General features: G+C 46.6%; 1 protein-coding gene across 1 annotated transcript in view; it reads right to left on the bottom strand.

Annotated features, from left to right (window-relative positions):
- Nucleotides 1-1,273: 1,273 nt before the first annotated feature.
- LOC138183119 (leucine-rich repeat-containing protein 24) overlaps nt 1,274-22,243 on the bottom strand; it is a 227,378-nt gene continuing 206,408 nt past the window's right edge. Inside the window, exon 6 of the transcript XR_011173990.1 lies at nt 1,274-1,284. The gene's annotated coding sequence lies outside the window, so the exon portion shown is untranslated. The remainder of the gene's footprint in view (nt 1,285-22,243) is intronic.

Below are 22,243 nucleotides of genomic sequence, written 5' to 3'. Positions count from 1 at the left end.
CTCGTGTAAAATGATTTGAACACGGTAGGAATTAAATCGAAGGCAATCTATAATAGGATTCTCTCCTGTTCAAAGGATCCGAGACGAGACGAGACGAGACGAGACGAGACGAGACAAAACCACGTTAATGTTGAAACGTATGAAATATCTCTTGTTAATAAGAAACGTCGAACAATTCAAAGTTGCTCTTCGAGGATAATCGTAATCGCGACAAACACTGTCGGTCGAATCTAATCGTGGGCGACGAAAAGCAGGCCACGTCGTTTCTGAAATTCACTCGAGACCGCGAACGAAATGCTGGAAAATGCTCTTCGGAAACGTATGTCGTCGAAAAGACACGCGCGTGACAATGACAATGCCTGGCGTCGCAGTGGTGCGAGTTCATCGGGCAAGGGTGGCGAAGTTAACTCGTAGTAAATATATGTATATTCGCTGTAGAAAACTGACGCGATCGAAACGATTGAATTTTCCAGGTCGTTGCCGCAGATATTTCTCAAAGTTCTCGCATTTGTTGGAGAAGGGGCTTCCGATCGGAACAAAGACTGGGACAAAGGCGGCTTTGCTGGCTTCTGGAACTTCAGTCCCGAAGAGTTTCGACGTGCCGGCACGCTGCGCGCCGCCGAAAATCATTGTTAACCGAACGTCTTAAATTTCAAGTCTAGAACTTTGCGAGCATTAAAAGCCGTCATCTTCGAGATTCCCTCGGTGCGCCTCGCAATCGGGAGTCGGGAACGGAGCGTCCGGCTCTGTTTTTCGGTGGTCTATTGTATCTCGGGTCTGTTACACGTTTGCCAACTCGGGGACAGTGTAAAATACACGGAAGGGAGATTTTAAATTTCGATCGGCTCTGGCGAGAAAGAACGCCCCGTAATTCCTCCACTCACATCCTTGATCTTGAGTACGATAACGACAGGAAACCGAGGATCTCGAAAATTTGATCAAAGAGATTTCTACGATGCATCAGGCCAGTGGAAATCCGCGCATAACGCGGAGGAAAGGAGCATGGAAGCGTATGCCGGTTCGGTACACGCAGCATTTTACATTTAAAGCGGTTCTGGCCCGGTGTGTCGATGGAAGGGAAGTAATATCGAGCGGTGGAACGCGCTTCCCGGCGACGTGCAAATTGAGAGTTATGCATTTCAGCGCGTCGAGGACGCGCTACGAGCGCAGGTGTGCCCGTTGAAGACGTAACGCGCGGCCACGCGCGCAATACGTGTCGCTTGATCCGCAAGGCCGTACGTCTTGCGAACAACGAGCGAGATATTGCGTTTCGAGACGATTTAGCTACGATGGATCGCGATTCGCACACTTTAGACTGCCAACGCCATCGAGGAGACGTTTTTCATGTTTAAAGTAAACGACCGTACCGTACGCGTTTCCCCCAAAATATTTAGGGGCCGAGCATCTCACATTTTCGTTAAACATCGGCTTTTCCCGTTCCAACAGCGACCAACCATCAAAGATATTGTCACCGATAAAGATGATCGCGAAATGGATCGTTTCGGTCGTGAGCAATTTTCTGGATGCTTTCGGGGCGAACGACGACCGGTCTTCATCGATGCCCGTTCGACGAATCGAGATGCTTCGCGTCTGGACGTATCATGAACGCTGGCAGTCCGGAAAAAAGAAAGGAAGAAAGAAACGGTCGCTTATTTGAAATAAAGAACGAGAAAAAAGGTGAGCCGAGAAAACGCGACCGGTAAAGGTGAGGACGAAACGCGAAATACGTGCTTCTAGATTTTTGCAATTGGACTTTATCTTTATCAAAAATCAGTTTATCGCCGTTGAAAGCGAGGCACTTTGAGTGTAGTGACACTCGCAACGTGACGACTTTTTCGTTTCATTTGGCGCCTCTGCATTTAAAACTCTGATTGCGTGAAAATCGTCGACACGGGATAACGTCCAAAAATTGTAAAAACGTTCTGGTCTTCAACTTCGAATTCGCCAGGAAAGTGACAGATCCTAAAAGGTATGTGATTCGTAAAACAAGAAAAAAAAATAAGGAAAAAGAAAAAGAAAAAAGAAAGAGGAAGAAAAGGAAAAACGTACGTATCAGCGTATCTATAATTTGATATGTTCCGGTAGTATCAGATTTGTGAACCTGCGTGTCGCGCCCGGAGAAACTTTAAATTCGTTTCGCGAACAAGTTCGCGTAACTCGCGACGGGAATACGTTTTAAATTGTTAGAAGGGTTCGCGTAGAGGCCAGCAAGAAGAGAGAGGCGGTTATACGGCGTACGTCGAGGCATCCGCGTCCAATTTTGAGACAGGATCGAACTTCAAGGGTCTGCTTCCTAACAGAAATCCAGATGCGCTGTACCGGTCGAAGATGTTTCCAATTTTTCGACAGAAAAGAACTTTAAAATCACTTGGAAGGGATCCATCCAATAGCGGTACTACCGTGCTCGTTTCGGTATTTCCGACAAAGCAGTCGAGCAAACGATTCTTCCCCTCCATCACGGTACGTCCACTTAATACGTTCACTTTTTCTATAAAATAAACAGGCAAACGACAAGCGCGCTGGTTAAAGAAAAAATCGAATTTGTCAAGAGGAAGCAAGAATGTATTCGAATGCTGGTCTCTTGGGAATTCATCAAGAAAGTCATCTCTACTTTGCATCGTCCACTGTACTGGTCGAAGATCGCAGTACGGTACGATACGCAAGGAATATTTGTTTTCTGCCTATCTGGTTTCGTTTTCAAAAATCCCACAGCCCATAAACCAGAGAAAGGGTACGAAGTGAAAGAGATAGGGGACTATCCGCAAGGCGGGTTTAGAGCAGAAGAATATTCATCCACGTAATATCGGGCTGATACCGAAGAATAACTTTCTCCAGACATGCCGGATAATCGCGTCGTCGTGGGGAACGAGAGGCGTAGATATGGTCGCAGGGACTCTTATCGGAGGTAACACGAACAATGCTTCCCTCCTTCCTTCGACAACGAGGAACAGCCGTTTACCTTCGGTTCGAATTGCTCGAGAAGTGGAGGATTTAGATAACCGTGCCGAAGAGACTTACCGCTCGGTAATTCTTTTTGCATGAATATTGAAAGATACCGGGCGAGGAGGAATCCTCCATGTCCATTGTTCCTTCTTTACAAGCGATTCTTTAAACGTTCCAATTGCAAATATACGTTTAATCGACGTTCTCGAGAACCGAGGAATCGAAATATTATTCGAACGAGCAGAAACGATGCACGGGCGGGGCAGCGGTCGTGTTATTATCTCGAGTGCTTGTGTAGGATTAATATTTAGACGGTTGCGATGTTACGAAAGTGGATTTGAACGCGCCTTTCGCGGAGCGGTTAGTGGCAGGATCGTGCGCGGAACGCGTCATTTAGCAGCGACGCGTAATTTCCTACTAATGCGCGCACTGGGATTAAAATAGTCTGGCCTGTTCCACACTGCTTCGTGTCCGCCGCGAGTGCTCGCGAACAGCTATAGCGACGCATTCGCCGGATACAATGAACGCGTGTAGTCGTTCGGTCCTCGAGGACGGTAGTAATACCAATGTCGAGCAGCTACGAGTGGCCGTTCGTTGCATTCGCTGAACGATCGTCCACGATCACGCCATTCAAGGTCTTAAACACTTGGAGGCTTTTAAAGTTTAAAGCGTAAGGTAAGTCGAAATTTCTGACATTGGTGGAGGGTTTAATCGTGGAAAGTAGGGTTGCTATTGGTTCGCGGCCATCAGAATTCTCAAATGTTCTTCTATTCGATCTATTTTACGTTATGTAAATAATTTATCGTTAGACGCGGGTTCGTTGTGACGCGCGTCTCCGGGTCCCGCTCGCGTGTCGCAGAGAAAAACAAATTTGCCGTAAATCCATGGAAGTACGGACGGATGAAGAAAGAAAACAACTGCCGGCTGAAGTGGTACGAGTCAGCGATAAGGCGGACAGACTTCAGGTTGGCGTACAAGTTAAATCCACGGTGAGCTCGGTACGTCGAGTTTCCGGGTCGGATAAAAGCGTCTGTTGCTGAGATGCTGCGATCCTGAGATCGCACACGCATACTCGCGTTAGACGCACATCCGTCGACAAGGTGTAACGGAAACACGGAGGAGGAGGGAATCGTATTCCCGTTGTCAAAAAGGGGGGAGGGAAAGAAGATGTTTTTTGGCCCGTACCGTGTAACGCGATACAGGCGAAAATAAGAAGAGGCTTAAGCATGCAGATCGCTCGCGAACGCAACATCGAGACGGAAGCAAGCGACGAGACGACGGAAGAGGAAGGGAAGAACGAGGGGTAAGCAGAAAAACCGATCGTTGTCAGGGAAACGAAGGAAATCTGCATTTTGTCAAACTGTCGCTGAAAAGTTGGTGGCTGCGCCTGGAAAGGAGTCCCGACGAGGGTGAAGTAAAAGGGACGAGAGAGAAAGCGCGACGGCCGGCCTCCAAGAAAGAAGCGAGAAAGTTTGGAGTAACTCTCGGTCGCGCCGTTATCTAAACCCTTGGCGTACCTCTTGAGTAGTTCGGGGATGAAAGGGGACGCTTTCTTTTTCACGCTGCGACGAGGATATCCGTCGAATTACTTTCGATAACGATCCCTATGACGGCACCTTTTACCCTTCGCGTTTGACGACGACAACAACTTTGAAAAGATGACGAACTCGCTCGTGCCACGGCCTACACAACTTTCCGTCACGATGTCTTCGCACGCTTCAGGCGCGCTAGAGTCCTAGGGATTGTCGCGTCCACGCGCGTTCAACTACTTTTACTTCGATTACTCGCAACGGTTATGAGATCGTTCGATACTTGCATCATTTCGATGAAACCCAAAGTTATCGAATTACGTAATCGCGAACTCGAAAGCTGCTTGATATCTTCATATTGGGATAGACGTAACGTTGCCCGACAAGCGTATCACGAAATAACGCGACTCTTGGGTCCAAGTTTTTGCCGTGGAAAACGTGGAGGAGGAAGTTTAGGTTAAGCTCGGACTGATGGTTTTAGAGCAGGGTAAAAAAAAGCTGCCTCCGTGAAGTATCTCCCTTTTACGCTGGATAAATCTCGCACGCGCGACAACCTCTCTGAAAAGAGATAAGCGTCCACGAAAAGGGGATCTTCTTTTTTCTCCCGTTGATCCGCGGCCGCGTCGCCATCGTCGTCGTCGTCGTCGTCGTCGTCGTCGTCGTCGTCGTCGTCGTCGGACAGTGCAATTTCCCACCTCGTTCTTTGCACCCTGCCCTTTTCCCCTTACTCCGTCGCCGCGCCTCATAAATAGTAAATAGCTATATGGAGATCCCGCAGACGTCCAGTACATTTAGCGCCACTTCAATCGGCCTGTTGTAAAGCATTTCCAGCTTTCGTGAAACTAGACTTTCTTAAATTCAGTAGAAGAAGAAATTGTTGACTGCGTCGAGAATGCGAAAATACGTACCGGTATAAATCGGTTTGTCAGAGGCAGATGTCAGAGATCGATTTCATTGAATCGCGCGTCATGTCAACCTGTTTATATAATTTCAAGTTTATAAGACGAGCAGCGCAGAACCACGTGATTACCGCGATTCCGGGAAAACTTGTGTTTGCGATGAAAAACGGGATACTTAGGGGAAATCGATTCGATCTTCGAACCATGTTCCGCTCCCCCTCCGCCCCTCCTTCTTTTTTATTCGACCACCGGGTTCGTCGATAAATCGCAAGTAATCGCGATTCCATCGAGTGGCTGTTAAAAAGTCGACTCCCCCCGTTAGCTCGATATCTGTTTAAATTCGATTTCACGAGACTGTAATTCGCTAAAATCGGCATTCTTCTCGATCTCGAGTTTACAGCAGCGTATTCTGAAATGGGTAACACGTGAAGCGTGGTGTGTTAGCGAACTTGTTTCCTGGCGGATGCGCAACAACGGCAAAGATAGGAAAACACGACGACCATCGGGCAATAAATCAGCTCGATCGCGTTCAGTAACGAGTCGTTGTAAAATAAGCCGATTACGTCACCGTAAGACACTACGAAGGAGTTTCAGCTCCGATCACCCTCTTGCGTCCTCCGCTCTTTCTCTCGTTAATATGTTAATCCGATAAAAATATCCGTCAGTTGGTAGACGATGACGGAAATACGGTATCGGATCTCTCGATTATCCGATTTAAATGGGACCATTGACCAAGGAACGATTGACCAAGTCTCGCCTCCGAACTTCCAGGAATATTCGAATACCCGATGTTGCTTTCGCTTTCGCTTCTGAAGAAAAATGCGAGCCACGGGTACTTAGGTTTTCACCTGGAACATGTGATTCTGGTAATATCGGCCGAATCGAAACGTTTCATTGCAAAAACTTTTTTATTTCTCGTCTCTCGAGTTGCTATACGATACTGTAATATAAATAGTATGTATACACCTAGGCTGTGTCTCGTTGGGTCAAAAGCGCGGCGAAACGAATGAAAAACCCGGCAAAGACAAGAAAGATGTCAAGCAAAATGGTCCGATGAATATGTAACTTGCGGTTTCGAATCCTAGTCCTCGATCGAATTGCCTGGTGGAATTTCCAGGGGCGTGTGAACGATATTTAAACGGGACTGAACTGAGCCGTTTATCAGCGAAACGACGTTTGTGGACGTGTCATAGCTGCGAATACGAACGATCGATCAGGATCCGTGAGTCGATGGAAAATTTCCAGTCCAAAAGTTTCATGGCCACTTTCTATGACTATTCGGACATTCGCCGATGATATGGTCGCGTCGCTCGTTCTCATTTCGCTATCGATATTTTCGTTGTTGGTCGGTCGATGTAGATGTCGATATTCCGGATGATCAGGAGACAGAGACTCGTGTAACGACATTCGTGGTACCGCTTGTGGATTATCCGTTTATTAACGTCCAGCTACAGGAAAGAATTAGTCTGCGCTTCTGTTTCGCGTACGCACGCATGCCGTCTGATAAACACGGGGCGAGGCAGTTGAATTACTTGCTATTTACTGTGTCAAGTGGCGTGATCTAAAAGTTACTAACTCGTTGATGACCGAATGCCCATTGAGTCGGCCAAGTACATCATCGTCTTCGTCCAACTCTGATAGAACTTGCGCAACCATACACGATCAGAGTGACTGTATAGAGCCGTCCCTGTCAAGCCGAGCAAACTGTATAGAAGCCGAGGTTCGCTCAATTTACGATTCTTGTCAAAATTTCCAATCGGATCGACCAAGTCGCCAAGTTGTGTCTTTTACTCGACCTTAAACGATCCGACGATCTTCTAACGAGCCGCGGATTTCTTGGACGAGCTCGAATGAGCCGACGACTCGAGGAATCTTCAAAGTGATCTTGAGACGTCGAAGAATGTCGTTTAAACGAGCTTGCGGTTCTTCTTTCCGGCTGATAGGTGGAGAGAACGCTTTCCGAACTTGAAACGGTTGATAGACGATTGATCGGCCGGTTCCGCGATGCGCTATTTCGTTTGCGATTCGAAGGAAAATGGGCTGGCGAACCGGATACCCGTCGATTAGAGAAAGTTCGATCGATGATCGACGAACGACGAGACAATATCGCGACTAATTCGAACGGCGTTCGGTTAAATTGCGACGAAATGACGAAGGTCCGGTCGTTTCGTACAGTTTTCTATCCGCTGGCTGCTCGGATTTCCGTGGCTTAATGCCTCGATCGATTCCATTGGTGCGTTATGATGCGCGCGCGGCAACGCATCCGTTGGATTAAATTCTGCTGTGTATTCGAGAATCGTTTTTCGGCTTACTTCCCTAATTGGATTTTCGTATTTTGCATGCAGCATAGTTTTTCGATGGACGGCGATGGTACATTGATGTAACGCAATACCAGCTTTATCGCGTTTATAAAATTTTGATGTTCTTTCGATGCCGCGCGTTATCGACGAATAACAAAATTTCCATCTAAACGTTTTAAACAAAGAAGATTCGCACAGCGCGTGCGTTGGCAGTGTTTACAGCAAACATTTTGCTCGAATTCCGCGTTGCTTACCCTTATTGGAACATTCGAAATAGTTGAAACGTATAGCGTAATTTGATTTTTGCGATAACTTCCGATCACTTGGAAATCTAATCGGGACGTTCGTTGCTGTTAGGAGCAACGGCGGGAGATCAGGGAGAAAGAAATTTATGCGTCGGAATGCCGTGTTATTTGCAGGAGACTAAATCTGCGTTAAACAACGTCGCTTCCGGCCGAGTGCCATTCGTCCAGAGAATACGGTTCGTTTATCAACGTTGTTTCACCGCTAGTTTCACGTAGTCCCGTGTCGTGGGAAATTTTTCAAGAAGCACGAATAACTAGCAAGATGCTCGCCGAGAGTCACTTTGCAGAGTCGTGGACATAAAATTAAATGGATCCGCGGTACTACGGAGAATATTACGCCGCGACACGCCGCGACACGCCGCGACACGCCGCTTCTACCAGCAAAGAGTTTCCACGGACTTTGGTGAAATTCCATTTCCAAGTTCCGTTGGGCTATGAATTTTGATGAATCTTTTTATCGGCAAATAATTAACGAGCTTCGCGTTTCTACGATAATTTTTCATCGTTTTAGCCGCTCGCGCATTCCGTTTCTTCTGCATGTTTTTTGCCAACGAAGGAACGCAAGCTGTAAAATATTTCGATTATGCTTGACGCGTAACGTTCGCTCGCGTACTAGTTCTTCCTTATCAGCAATCCGAACTTTTTCATAACCGAGTAATTCCTTTTTCCCAATGCCATTAAACATTAGCGCCGTTCTTATCGCGCGCGCCACTCAGAAAAATCGCTGCCCTCGCAAGATGACCTGAAACCGTAATATCCGGCGAGGTGGTTGTGTGCAGCAATTAGGTGTGCCCGGTATCTCGGTACTTAGCCGAATTCGGTGGCTTATGCGAGGTTGGTCCAAACGAGCGGTGATTCTGACACCGCTCCAGACGTTATAACTGCCACTCTCTGCCACCACTCGCTCGCCACCATCTATCTCTCGTGTTTCTTGCAAATGTTCCACTTGGCCAATCGCGAGTCGATGAAATTTCTAAAATCGTGCTGCAACGATGCCGATTCGAGTGGGCCCGGCCGATCGGCAGTTGGCGATAAACAATCCGCTTGCAACAGCACGTCCGCCAGGTTTACATCTGCGACGGTGACGAGGAGAAAGTCGACGAGCCAGCACACCGGGGAAATCAGACGAATTATTTTCGAATGATACGGCCGCAGCGCTGTAGAAAAATGCGTCGGAATTCGGTTATGGAAATGCGGCGCGCAGCGTCAACGAATGGCCCCCGTTCGACGAAGATTTTTATTATTCGCGTTCCGACACCGCGCGATCACCGCACCATCTCGTTTTTCAACCGGTGGAAAATTTCTATAATTCAGCAAACGAGCGAGCGGCAGAAATTTTAATTCATTCTCGACGGCGAGAATTTCAACGGCGATTACAGCACGATGTTTCGCTGCTCGACGCCGGCGACTGGCTGAAACGTTTAATAAGAAAGACTGGTTGGTTGCCACGTTTTATGCAAATACACACCGGTATAAATAAAACTCTCGAGAAGTCGTAGCGCTTTTTTCTCTCCTTCTCCTCGCAACGTTTAAAGCGGTCCTCTCTTAATTTCGCGAAATTACGGGGTCACCGCGAAATCGTTAAGCTCGCTTTAAAGTTACTGAATAAAGTTTAAGCGAATGCACAACTTTCGAACTGCTCCCGTCGCGTCCTTCCTTCTCGACGTCTGCTCGTTGTAAAACTGGATACCACGAAATCCGAAAACGTTGCGTGTTTAATCTGCTCGATACCGCGACAAAGCAGCAAATACGATTTTCTACGACAACGAGGTTCTACGATGAACTCTCTAGTGGCTATACCGCGCACACGCATACACACACACACACACACACACGCATGGAACGTGTTTTGAAAGAACGACCTTTCTTTCGCGAAACTCTCTGCCGTTTTACGTTTCGATTCGAATGGAAAATAGATTTTCGTCTTTGAAAATTGCAATAAGCATCTGGATCCTATAATCTCCAAGTGACACTTATTGACGCTTTAGCGAGACTCGAGTCTAGTCCATCCGGTCGACGAAGTCGCTGGATCTAATACTCGCGATTGTGTCGCGTGGAAAAGATGCGAAGAATGTTGGGAAAAATGCCACTACCGAGTCATAGAATCTTGTGCAATGGACGCGATCCGTCTGACAAAGGATCGCTGGAGAATACTGGAGACCGGAAGCGCGGAAATTCTGCGATTCATCGACCCGAAGCCGATAGTCGTCGAAACTTCCTGAAAGCGATCGAACTGTCGCGCGACGTGCATTAACCGAAGCTCGGCTAACCGGATTTCGATTGCTGAATATTCAAATCTTCTATTATTCGACGATTCGAACGGAGGTCTGCCGCGGACATGACGCCTTGGCCAAACAAATGAATAATCTAAATAAATAATCGGCCGCGCCAACCTGAAATTGAATAGCAAATCGTATTTGTGCGTGAAAATAGGATCGTCGATCGGGAAAATTGGGCGAATCTGGTTTTTCAACGTTTAATGGACTGGCCGCCGATGCGTCAATTAACGGGACAATATGGACGCCGACTTGTCCTGGCTAATGAATCGATCGGTCTGCTGGTTGCGCTTTTCCTTCGTCCTCTACTTCCCCGTTCTTCGACCATGTCAATTTTTATACGCGTCTGACGCCTGCTTCTGAATATGTGAAACATATTTCGAATACGGTTTCGAAAAAGGACTAAGAAGCGGCGAAAACGATCGTAACGCGGAGCTTGCTGTAAGAGCATTTCACCTTTTACCTTCTTTCCTGGTGGAACAGCGTGTAACACGGTAATCCTATTCCATTGTTATTTATCACGTCATCGCAGCGTTACCTTCGGCAGAGTCAACTCGAACGAGATGCTTCGCGTGTTTACTCGCGTATTTGTCGCCTTTCCATACCATAAACCGTGCAATCTTTTACATGGATTACCCTTTCAATTCGCGTGAGAAACAACGTCGACGTGTTATCGGCCACGTACGAAAATCCAGTAATCCAGCGTTGCTTCTTGCGTTCTCTGCACAGTCGACGCGTTACCGAATAGGTCTGCAACGAATAGGAACGTCTGCTTTGAAAGTACACCGGCGAAAGCGACAACGAGGATTCCCGTTCCAATACCAAAGAAGCTTACCTGGACTTTTGACGGAAAGATAGCAGACGACCGAACGAAAGGGAAAAATCACGACTAGACGAGATCGTGTGCGAATTGACGTTAGGCGGATGGCGTAGCAAAGTGTCACGTGCCGAACCGCTTGATCTTTCGATTCCAAAAAGTCGACGAACACGCACACTCTGACTTCTTTGCGAAAGATGTGCCAGCCGCCGCGTTCCTCTATTTTCCCCTTTACCATTCAAATTTCCAGGTCGGTCAGGCTTTGTTAAATTTCTCGAATTCCTCTCTTCTTCCTCTTTTTATTCGACTGTCGCGCGCGTTTCCACCAGCGTACCCTTTGTTCAGCGAGTCTGCGTCGCTCCAACGAACTCAGCTTTTTCTGGAAATTCACTGGATAATTATCATCGAACTTTTGTTCTTTGACGCAGCCCTGGAAAGGTTTCGCTCGGCCGAACTCCATAGGAGAAAGCCTCCTCTTGTTATTGGGCGACTGAAATTTCCCGCGTCGTCGACGGACGCAGAGGATAAACTCGTCTTCGAAAAGCGAAGCAGCACGTACGTAACCGGTTTCTATGAATCGCGGGAAGCGCTTCGCCTGGATGCTTGACGATTGTTATTCGACGCCTCTTCGAACGACAATCGTACAACGGACTCGACGGTAAACACGAATCTGCATCGAGTCCCACAGAGGAAAGCAGAAAAGAAAAAAGGCACGCGATATGTCCAGTGTTTTGCGTTTTATAGATCTGGCGAGGATTTCAAATTACAAGCGATTATCTGGATTTCATTGGTTTCCCTACGTGTCGTCGGTCGACCGATTAATCCGTCGAGGACGATAGCGTTAATTCGTTGCAAACGACCCGACGAAAAATCGATGTCGTCCCTCGTGACGGAACGACGCGATGCAACACGTCGATGACTCGTGACCCGGCAAATTAGCAGCAGGCTGCCGCATCGTTTGGGAAGAAAATCAGACGAGCACCGCGCGGTTCGTTTCGTTCGTAACTGTGAAATCAAGGCGCGACGTTCTACGGCTGACAAACTCGCGCGTTCAAGGGGATGACGCCTCTTCGCGGTTACGGGTATTAGTATGCGGGAACGGGACTGGCTCACTTGCCTCGCGGGCTTGTTATTGATGATGAACGTGCCGGCGGAAACGGAAACGCCCGGCTAGGATACGTTTATTCCGCGCCACGGACTCGAATTCACTGTTCTATTCGAAACTTAGACGTGCTATTGGACTAACTTCGCCAAGGGTTTCGCGAGCCCGCGTCCGTCAATACGTTAATTAGAGTTGCGATCTTATTAGAAATTCGTTCGGCGAAAAATCTACAGCGTTTTCTTCCAAAGCTACTTGTTAATCGCCTACCTCGGCGTGTTTAGAATTAGCGAGTGTTATAGAAGAGCCGAGTAAAAAGGTAGAGGGAGCGAGGTGGGGTGGGGGGTGGGGGGTGTGGACGAGCGTGACGAGTTTGAAGCGATTATCGCTATCGATCGGAAGAAAAACGGGCGAGTAATTTACGAGGTTATTAATTTTCGCTGACCATGTGGTGGTTAAATCGAGACCGAAGTTGTTTAAGCGGATTAAACTGTCTTCCACTGAAACTCGACGCAAGTTCCTATGCCGTGTATCCTGTGGTGCGTGTACGGACGTTGGCGGACGATTTCGCTGGCTTCGCAGTAGATAAATTGGAAGGTAGACCGCTGATGACGAGCAGAACACGTATACGGATTCGCGAAAAATCCGGAAAATAATAAGAAAACGTGGACGTAATGGGTACGCGAATATAATTGCATCGTACGTGAAAGAGGAAATATTCTTGTCGCGAACAGGATATCGAAAATTGTTGCCGACATTATTCGACGATTCGTGGTCGAAACGAATTGAATTTTCTTCTATTATCGACGACGATATCGCGCGTTATCGATTACACATTCCCCATGTGTTATTATCATGAGCTAGTACGCGAAATTTATTATCGTTATCGAATAACGAACCGGAGCCGTGTCTCGTTCCAACACGAACCAATTTTGCTTCTCGACGATTTGCAATTCGAATAACTGGCGAATTCTTTTCCATTTTTTCCCCCGTACCCCGTATAAACTGGCTACTCTTCCTAATTTGAAATTCCTAACGGCAAAGTTATAAGTTTCCACGATCGCAAACATAGCCGCGTAAGTCGTAAATCATTCCGAGCTTGCTTCGGACATAGACTACTCGGCTGTAGATTCGGAGACAACGTCCTCGTTAATAGCGCGTAATAACTTGATATGAAACTTCTGATAAAAACGCAAATACATTCCGGCGGTGTTGATTTCTGACCAAATAAGCGTAATTTCCATTACGGCTCTCTTCACGCTTGTGATCACGTATAACGAGGAAGAAAGAATAATATATGGGAAAACGCGTTCGCATTTACCTTGCAATTTCATAAAATTCATCTCCGTATAATCGTATTTACGAATCTCCATAATTTATTCGTACCAATCTTTTTCGTACGAATGGCGGTATCGATGATTGCAGTTTCGCAAGCCCGTTTCCCGCTTTAATTCCCGTGTTAATTGTCTAACCAGGAGGAACGATAGGAAATCATCGAGGTCGTCTTACCATTTACTGTTTCGGAGGTGATTAGAGTTTGGTCATCGGTATGAGCAAATCGCGGGGAGCCCTGAGTAATAACTACAGTCGGTGATAACTGGAAAGCAAATATACGCGTCAGTCGGTTAATTTAAAATTATCGCGTCCGCGAATCTCGATCGTTGCATCTATGCGAGGCAAATTACATTTTATCTCGGATGGCTTTATGCTGGGATGCGAACAATTTTAAGCGGCAGAAACGTTAGCGTATCGGAATTTTTAAATCGGCTACAGTCATCGGGTCTCTTGAACGTCCGATGCTGCCAGCACGGAGGAAACTCGATTATCGGCGGATATAATTACACGAATAAATGATTCGCGTCGATCAAACGTCGTTCAAGTTTTATCGCGTTAGACGACCTTTTAATTATTCATTTCCTAGTGAGATGATTTTCGCTAGGAAAATCAAACATCGCGTACGCTCGCACAAACAGCCGTCGCTTAAATAGATAGCAAAGTCAAATCGATACGTTGTATTCGTTGTAGTCGCGGCAAGTTTCTACCGCACGTAAAACGGGCATAAATCGAAAATCGATTTTATTTTCATACGCTCGGCTACCTCAGCCCTATTTTACGTACTATGATTCCGCCAAATTGTTTATTTACTGGCCGGCCCAATAAACGGACAAAGGCCCGCGGAAATTCGAAAGGAGCGCAAATATGCGGAATTAACGATCGTTGAAACTACATTTTGTCCGGTAAATAACTGATTTACCTTGTCGAATGTCTAGCCAGTTGTTATTACACTGGGAAATTTCGTTGTTTTCATTCGACGGTTCTATGAAAGGGGATCAATTTTTCGATCGATCCCTTTTATCCGCGTCGATGTGGTTACGTGGTATGCACGATATGGTTACGCGTGTACGTGTGCAATCGTGGATGTTAAGTCGTACGACTGGATCCGTTCGTCGATCAGAAGCGTCCATTGTATCTCGGTTCATTGACACGAACCTCGAAATGCATCTCGACTACCGATTCTCTTTCATAAGACAGCCGTAAAGTCGTTCGAAACGGTGATATTCGGGAAAAATGGTGGATCGGTGTGGGAATCGATTACTTTAATGAAAATATTTGAATGGGCGTGATGGGAATGGTGGGAACAGCGGTGAGCAGAGGCCGAATTAGGAGATAGAAATTTAAACGGTAACGTTCTTCTCGATGACTGTGCGCTTTAGATCGGGCAAATCGTTAATGCAAACGGGATATTAATAACGCGTGCTGCGAACCAGCGGTAATTTTTACGAGCAAGTAATTAACTTATCGAGTATAACCGACGATTTATCTGAATTCGTCTGTTGGCGTTTAAACGTTGCGCCAAAACGTTGGAGATCCGACGGAACACGGTTCGAGATAAACGTGCTTTGATTTGTCGAGCCACGATAGATACACCGGAGGAACGCACGTTTGTTGGTAACGGCCGCGTGTCGAATAACAGATAACGAAACTGACATTCCTCGCGTCGATACGGTCAATTTTGAGGACGTTTCAAAGACTTACGCTGTCCTACCCTTACGCGCGGTATTGCGTTAATTCGACACTCGTCGTTTTCGCAAAATGTGCAAACAACAAAACGTTCAGCAACAACGTGCATCGCGTTCGCGGAGTATCGAACGCGGAGAACGCACAGAGAAAGGAAACAGAGGAAACACGAATGGAAAATAAAGGTAAAAAAGGTGAGAAAGGTTGTAACGTTTCATTTCGCAGCGCGTATCAGCGAGAGGACAGTAATTCAGGTCGCGACGCTTTTTTTTCCCCCTCTGTGCGAGATCAAAATTTGCTGGTCGTGGTAGGCGCTTCACGGCGCGATTCACGGTAATTCGAGCTCCAATATTTGTCAGACCGAATTCAAAGTGGCGTTGGCGGCGCTAGCGGCGGCGCTAGCGACGTAACAGGGAAAATTTTCTGCTAGACGCGAGAACCACGTTTATCGCGCTAAATTGACAGTGTCGCGCCAACTCGTCGTGCCAGCCGTGGACAGCGTTTAATATATTCGAATTCGAATTTCGACGTTCCACGCCGAGCAAACGAAAGAGATTTGGCTAAATTATACCCAGAGTCAAGCCAGCCGATCGTTGCTCGCGTTTTTCTCTCGGGATCGCCACCATTAGAATATCTCACGCTTGGCTCGTTTGACGTTTCAATTTTTTTATTAGAATTGTCGATCCCTCGCTCCCTCTTGCCCTCTCCCCCAATTTGCCGAAATATAAAGAAATCGCTGATTGCATTGTTCGTTTTATCCCCATGATGCATCTATGCCCCGATAGTTACGTCAAGCAGATGAAGTCGGAGCGCGGAGTTTTAAAAGATTTACAAGGGAATATATAAATTTAAGAGAGAGAAAGAGAGAGAGAGAGAGAGAGAGAGAGAAATCGATAAGTAGAAACGGCAGTTTCAAACCATTTGGAGAAGTACGGAGGGCAGAGTATAATGGGTAAATCTTTTACTATCGCGATCCGCAGATATCCGGCATAAAGGATACATAAAGAGACCTATCGCAACCAGTGGAGAACAAACAATCGACGATTTCGATTTAGAATCCTCGCGCAATTGCTTCTCTCGAGAGTTCTTTTCGCGAAATACCCCGAACAGATCCTCGGAAGAAGGTAAGGAAACATCTTCGCGAACGTTACGATACTCTTATACACACCATGTATCGTTGCAACGACGCGACCGTTATGGTACTTGGAAAATTTTATTTTCGCCGGCTTAAACGGCTTCTCATTCTGTTTCGCGAGACATCCACGGTAAAGAGGAATTATCATTGAAAGTTTCCAATATCGAAATGTCGATACTTATTTAATTACTTTCCATACCGAGCCCTTTAAACTGGTCCAATCGACATCGAGTTCATTAATTTCGAAATTTCCTGTTCCAGGAATGGGAACATCGAGCTTCTTCGGGCACAGGGCAATGCCAGGACGGCGAATAACGATTCACGCCAAAGATCGCTTCTCGAGGAAAAATGTCTCGCCTGCTACTTATTTCTTCTTTTTTCGTCGCCGCGTATTAATAAATTTGACGGGTCGAATCGCGTGTCAATTTCTGCAACAACCAACCAACAACGTTAGAACTTGGTCGATAATACGGCGAAAACCGTGTTACACACTTTAGATACGAAACGAAATCAAACAAGGATCCTTTTTATGCTGCTAATTCTCTGACTGAAATTGGGATACACGTGGTATACGTCCGGGCCAAGACTAGAGACAGTCGCGAAACGGCGGAAAAGTGGCGAGAATATAGACGTATCGAGAGATTCGTGCAAATAAAATCCAATCGGTTGGCCGCGAGCAAAGAGGCTGTAATCGTCGGCACATGTTTGAGCGTACGTTCAAAGCGATCGATATAACTCGTTTAGCGTGATTGTTAGGCAAACGGTCGATACGGAGGTGGCGGGACGTCGACCTCGGGAATAATGAAATACTATGGGGAATAACAGGATGACCGAACCACGAGTTAACGACAGGAACAACGCATATAGCCCTCTTATAGCAACTTTTTACTGTAGCTCAACAGGGATTTTAGGGAATTCTGCTTTAGGAAAAGATGGGAGAAAGGGTGGACAGATGATACGCGCGAAGACACGTAAAACAAGTCGTACACAAAAATTTCTTTCATAAGACGTAGCCCGTGTTAGGATGAAGCGTATGACAGAAGCAGCTGCTATGTTCGTGATTCGTCACATATCAAGGCGCCAAGCGGAAACTACTTATAGAGACAGGCACGAAGCAGAGAAACACCTTTTCCCGTTGACAGCGTCGTCGTAGCTATAGGGAAAAATAAACAACGGAATACAGGGCCGCTGTTACAAGAAGCGCAACGAGTTCCTTTGGTAAGGTCATCGATGTACAACAGCGACGCGAGGTAAAAGTTTGTGTTGCCACGTAGAGCGCGTGTTCGGCGATGAAGATACTTTCTTTACTTTGGGGATGGAAAGCACGTATTTACAGCGAACCAACTAACAGAGAACTCTTCGCGCACGGCCAAAGAGGATGTATGTTTGTCAAGGTGTTGCGAGTAGGTCACGAAAAATGAATAATAACGATAATAATAATAATAACGATAAGAAAGAAAACGCGAGCCGATAGACAAAAGGGATACGACGGCTACGTATAAAACGTAAGCATTTCTCGCGAGCAGCGATAAGAAATGGACTATTTATGTCACATCGAAGCGGAGAAGCAGCAATAAAACGATCCAAATTTTCTTGCCCGCGAGAAAAATATCTCCGTTGAATATTTATTGCGCGTTCGAATTAATTTGATTCCGTTCCAGTTGCTTGTCCATGATGCGAAACGAAGATCGATTTTCGCTGGACGCATATTCGAAAGATCGGCAAAGGAATCGCTTGGCCCGAAGCAAGCGAAGGTTGCCGATACTTGGAGTACCTATCGTCGTACTCGCCACTCGATTCCAGCCGACACTGTTGCCACTGAACAAACGAACCGCCATCCCGACTTCCTTCCTTTCACGGACCACGATTTCGAAAAAGTTCTCTCGATTGTCTGCGTTTAACTAACCTCTTTTTCCCTATCGTTCCCACGTTCGTAGACCCGGGAATACTACCGAACTCCGTTCCGGCTGCAAGAGATGTTCCACAGGTTTGCGTGTTACAACCGGCTTGCTTCGCGATCGTTTGGATTCGTCGTAAATACCCTTCGAACTGTGAACGATCGATTCTCACCCTTGAAACTGTCCATTTCCCTTCCGGTCGGGACTGCTAAATAGAAACTGTTGAATTCCCTTGTTTCATTCTCTTGCGGCGCATCGACCGCGCGTTAAGGGTAGTTGAAAGTCGATTCCCTTTGTTAAACGTTCGTGTACGGGAAGCGAATAAAATTGTTTCGGACATTTCGAAGCGATTGAAAGCGTTGCCCGCGCTCCAAGTTTACTCGATCTATGGCTGGTTAAAGGTCGGGCGCTTATAAAAGTAGTTGGCGGATAGATTTAAAGTAATCCTTCGTCCAAATGTTTTTACAACCGCTTTAAAGTCCCAGATCTCGATACATCGAATCTCGGATCGTTTTTCATTACTTTTTCGTTCGATGATATTTAAAGAGTGGAATTAGATTGAAACGGATACAGCCTCAACGACGTTGCGGTATGGTTTATCCAGAAGAACAAAATGAATAAATCGATAGAATTCGAGGACAAAGCAACCGGCGTCAAATTCGATTCGACTTCGGACAGCTGCAGGAATAAAGCGCCATCAAAATACGAGTAACGTGTCTCTCGGTACGAGACGATCTCCGATTCTGCCTGTCTATGGGAAATTCATTCGCTCGGTTCGTTTCCATCGTCCTTGACGCGTATAACAATTCTGTTGGCGCTAACGTGATGGGCGCGAAGCTACGTATAGACACGGTCGATCATCGTGACGCGCCAACGACCTGATAAGCGATATAATGACAACGCGTGGATCGCGGCCGGTTGTCTTCGGGGCGTTAATGCGCCGGCAGGATCCTGTCGGTTCGACCCAATTCGTTTGATCGGAAGTTGGAGGAGAGGGGGCCGGACCCGAATGGAAAACCGATGAAACAAATTGCACCGGCTAGACTGGTCGTTGTATCCAATTAACAGTAGTCAAAGGAATTTTGTTCGCCGAGCTCGCGGCGATGTCACGATTTGCTTAAAAAAATCGAGGTTCTTTTAACGAGCCATGGTTTACACCATGCTATACCGTCCAGCTATACCGTCGCGTCGGCTGTCTGTGGACGTATCGACGATCGGTACCGCGTGCTTTTCCGATCATCTAGTCGTTAACTGGCTGATGGAATTTTTTCATCAAGAAGTAGAGCTTTGTTTCGGCGAGCGAACGTCGTGCGCACTTTGTCCGCGTGATCGGCTGGGAAATTGAAAGCAGGCCAGAGAAGAAACGTGCGGCGTGTAATGTAAACGAGTGGATGAAAGTCAGCGATAGGGAACGAAATGGTAGGAATCATACAACGGCACCATACAACCAAACAACGGGAATCGACCGATATCTTGTCACAGTGACAGAGCCGATGGAGAAACCGAGCATGTAAATAGGCATAATAGATCATCGGCTGGTCGGAATACACATTACGCCGTGCTGATCGACGATAGGCATAATTTATCGACCTTAATCGTTGCTTTCGCCGCATCCTAGCGTCCTTGTTGATTTTATTAGCCAGGCATCGACGTAGAATATCGTGCAACGTACAGGTTTGCGAATTCACCGCGAAGATACCGCCGTTAACTAAACGACGAGACGCGACCGTGTTTCGTTCTGCCTAATTGGCCTCGCTCCACTCCCGGATAATTAGGATCGTCTCTTTTCACGCGCCTCGTCGAAACGCGCTGCCCTTTGTTAGCGGTACTAGGTATATTTTGTCGTGCACGAGACGAGTCTGGCGAAACGTTATCAACGAGAGCCTTTCAAAAGTTTGAAAATTTCGATTTTTATCTTACCGTTGGAATAAAATGTCTATTTTGTCTTTTAAAGGTAGTACAGCGTAATTACGATCACCGTAATTTAGAAAGCGTGTTTAGAAAGAGTGTTTAGAAAGCGCGTGAAAAGTCACCGGAGACGTTAGAAATGTTTGAAAAATTCGCGCCAGTGGTCCCGGAAGATCTAACGATCTAACCAAGTTTCTTCCACCACCGCGAACGAAAGAAGCGGAACGCGCCGCGGATATTCAAATTCGGCGAGTTCTTATTTCCATATCCTGTCTGCTTGCGCGGTGCATACATCTTTAATCGTTTGACTTGCTTCTTTTAGTAAATTTCAGAGCGTTAGCCGACGATAAGAGAACTCGAAGCTCGTTCGGCTTGACGAACGAAACAGAAAATGCGATGATTTCGAGAACACGAGCTTAACGAGCTTAGCCATTTGAATATCCCGAATACGTCCCGTTTACGAATAATTAATTTACAGTTTTGACGTATGACGATTACATTATCGATTATCGGACGCTCTCTTCTCCTTCTCTCGTTCTATACACTTCCAGTTTTCTTTTCACTTTCACAAAAATCACCGTATTTCGTGCTATTTCTTGGTATTTCTTGGTATTTCTTGGTATTTCTTGGTTGCGTCCACGCGAGCTCGTGCAACGAAAGATACGTTTATAGGACGGTTTATAGGAACGCGCGATTCACGTTTCACGGTCGTGACGAAGCGTAGTTTAAATGGACGGAAGAAACGCAAACGTTCGAAACGCGAGAAGACGTTCGAACGATGTAAGACGATCATCGATCTGGTGAAACACCGCGGAAACCAGATCGATGGCCGGTCGTTTAGACCGTTAGAGAAACGTGGCTTGTCGAGAGCTCGTCAGACTGTTGCAGCGGTTTGATATCGGTCAGCCGATAAATCACGCTACCTTGTGTCACGGCGGAAGAATCTCGTTTCCGTGGGATATCAATATGTCGCGAACAATTATGTATACGGCTTGCTGATATTTCTTCCGATCGGACGAGATCGTTGCAACGATCGAATCACTCGACCGTTCGAGACCGAAGCTACAGAAACAAACATTCGTTAGAACAGCTCGGATTTTAAGTTTCAGCTCCTTGAGGCACGCAGCTTTCCTTCTCTTGCCGAAGCGAATTATCGATTCGACGTAAGCTGCGAGGGAATTTAACCTTGGACGCAACTAACTAAATCGACCTGACTCGGGGACTCGAATTGAAGCGCGCTTCGTTAGAGATAAAAGCATCACCTTCTGCGCCCATATTTTCCACGTGTCCTATTATTTTTCGGCCGAGCCACGTCCACCTTCAAAATGCATATTCCTCAGATATTGTTCAGCATCGCTCGATAACGGAAGGATTTGTTCGCCAATGTCATAGCCTTTTAAAGAATCTTTACATCCTCAATCTCAATGGTATTCCTCCGTCTTTAATGTAGATGGGCAAGCAGTAAAAAAATCATTATTATTATTAACGGAGATTAACGCGGATCGCGGGATCGGTGTTTTAAAGAGCGAGATATTAATTTGTTCTCGGTGGACGGTGATTCGGTATTCTCGCTTCGCGGTTATAACAGGGAGAAAAGTCGGAGTTGGTCGACTCTCGGTACTCTCGACGAAGCGTCGGGAATGTAGCTGGCGCGACGCGACGGTCTGTACAAGCGCGTGGCCGGATATTATTATAATTAACGTGGTATAACAAGTATGTTAATGAGGGCGTTGTTCTGCGAACGAGCGAACGAACGAACGAACGAACGAACGAACGAACGAACGAAAGAGATGCAGGCTTCGTTACTCGCGTCTGATTTGCTCTTCGCTCCTTTCGTTTGCTCGTTTCCACGGGTTTTCTCTTATTTTCACGAACGCTCGTACGAAATGCTCCTCCAATGCAATTTCCTTCGGACCGTCTTGGAATGGCTCGGTCACGCAATTAAACGATCAAGATTTCGCCAGTACGCCGAGCGAAAGATTATACGAAAAAAGTGGACCGTTGCGATTTAAAGAGATTAGTAATCGGATTAGTAAACTGGCGAGTCGATAAACTGGTTACTCTTGTAAATTGGTTGCATTGGAAAGTTTCGCCGTGCCGGTTTATCGGCGATCAA

The sequence above is a fragment of the Bombus flavifrons genome, chromosome 1 (genome assembly GCF_040668555.2).
Source record: "Bombus flavifrons isolate JBK064 chromosome 1, iyBomFlav1_principal, whole genome shotgun sequence".
Taxonomy (NCBI): Eukaryota; Metazoa; Arthropoda; class Insecta; order Hymenoptera; family Apidae; genus Bombus; species Bombus flavifrons.
The sequence above is the reverse complement of the archived record's forward strand: the minus strand, read 5'-3'. Positions and strand labels throughout refer to the sequence as shown.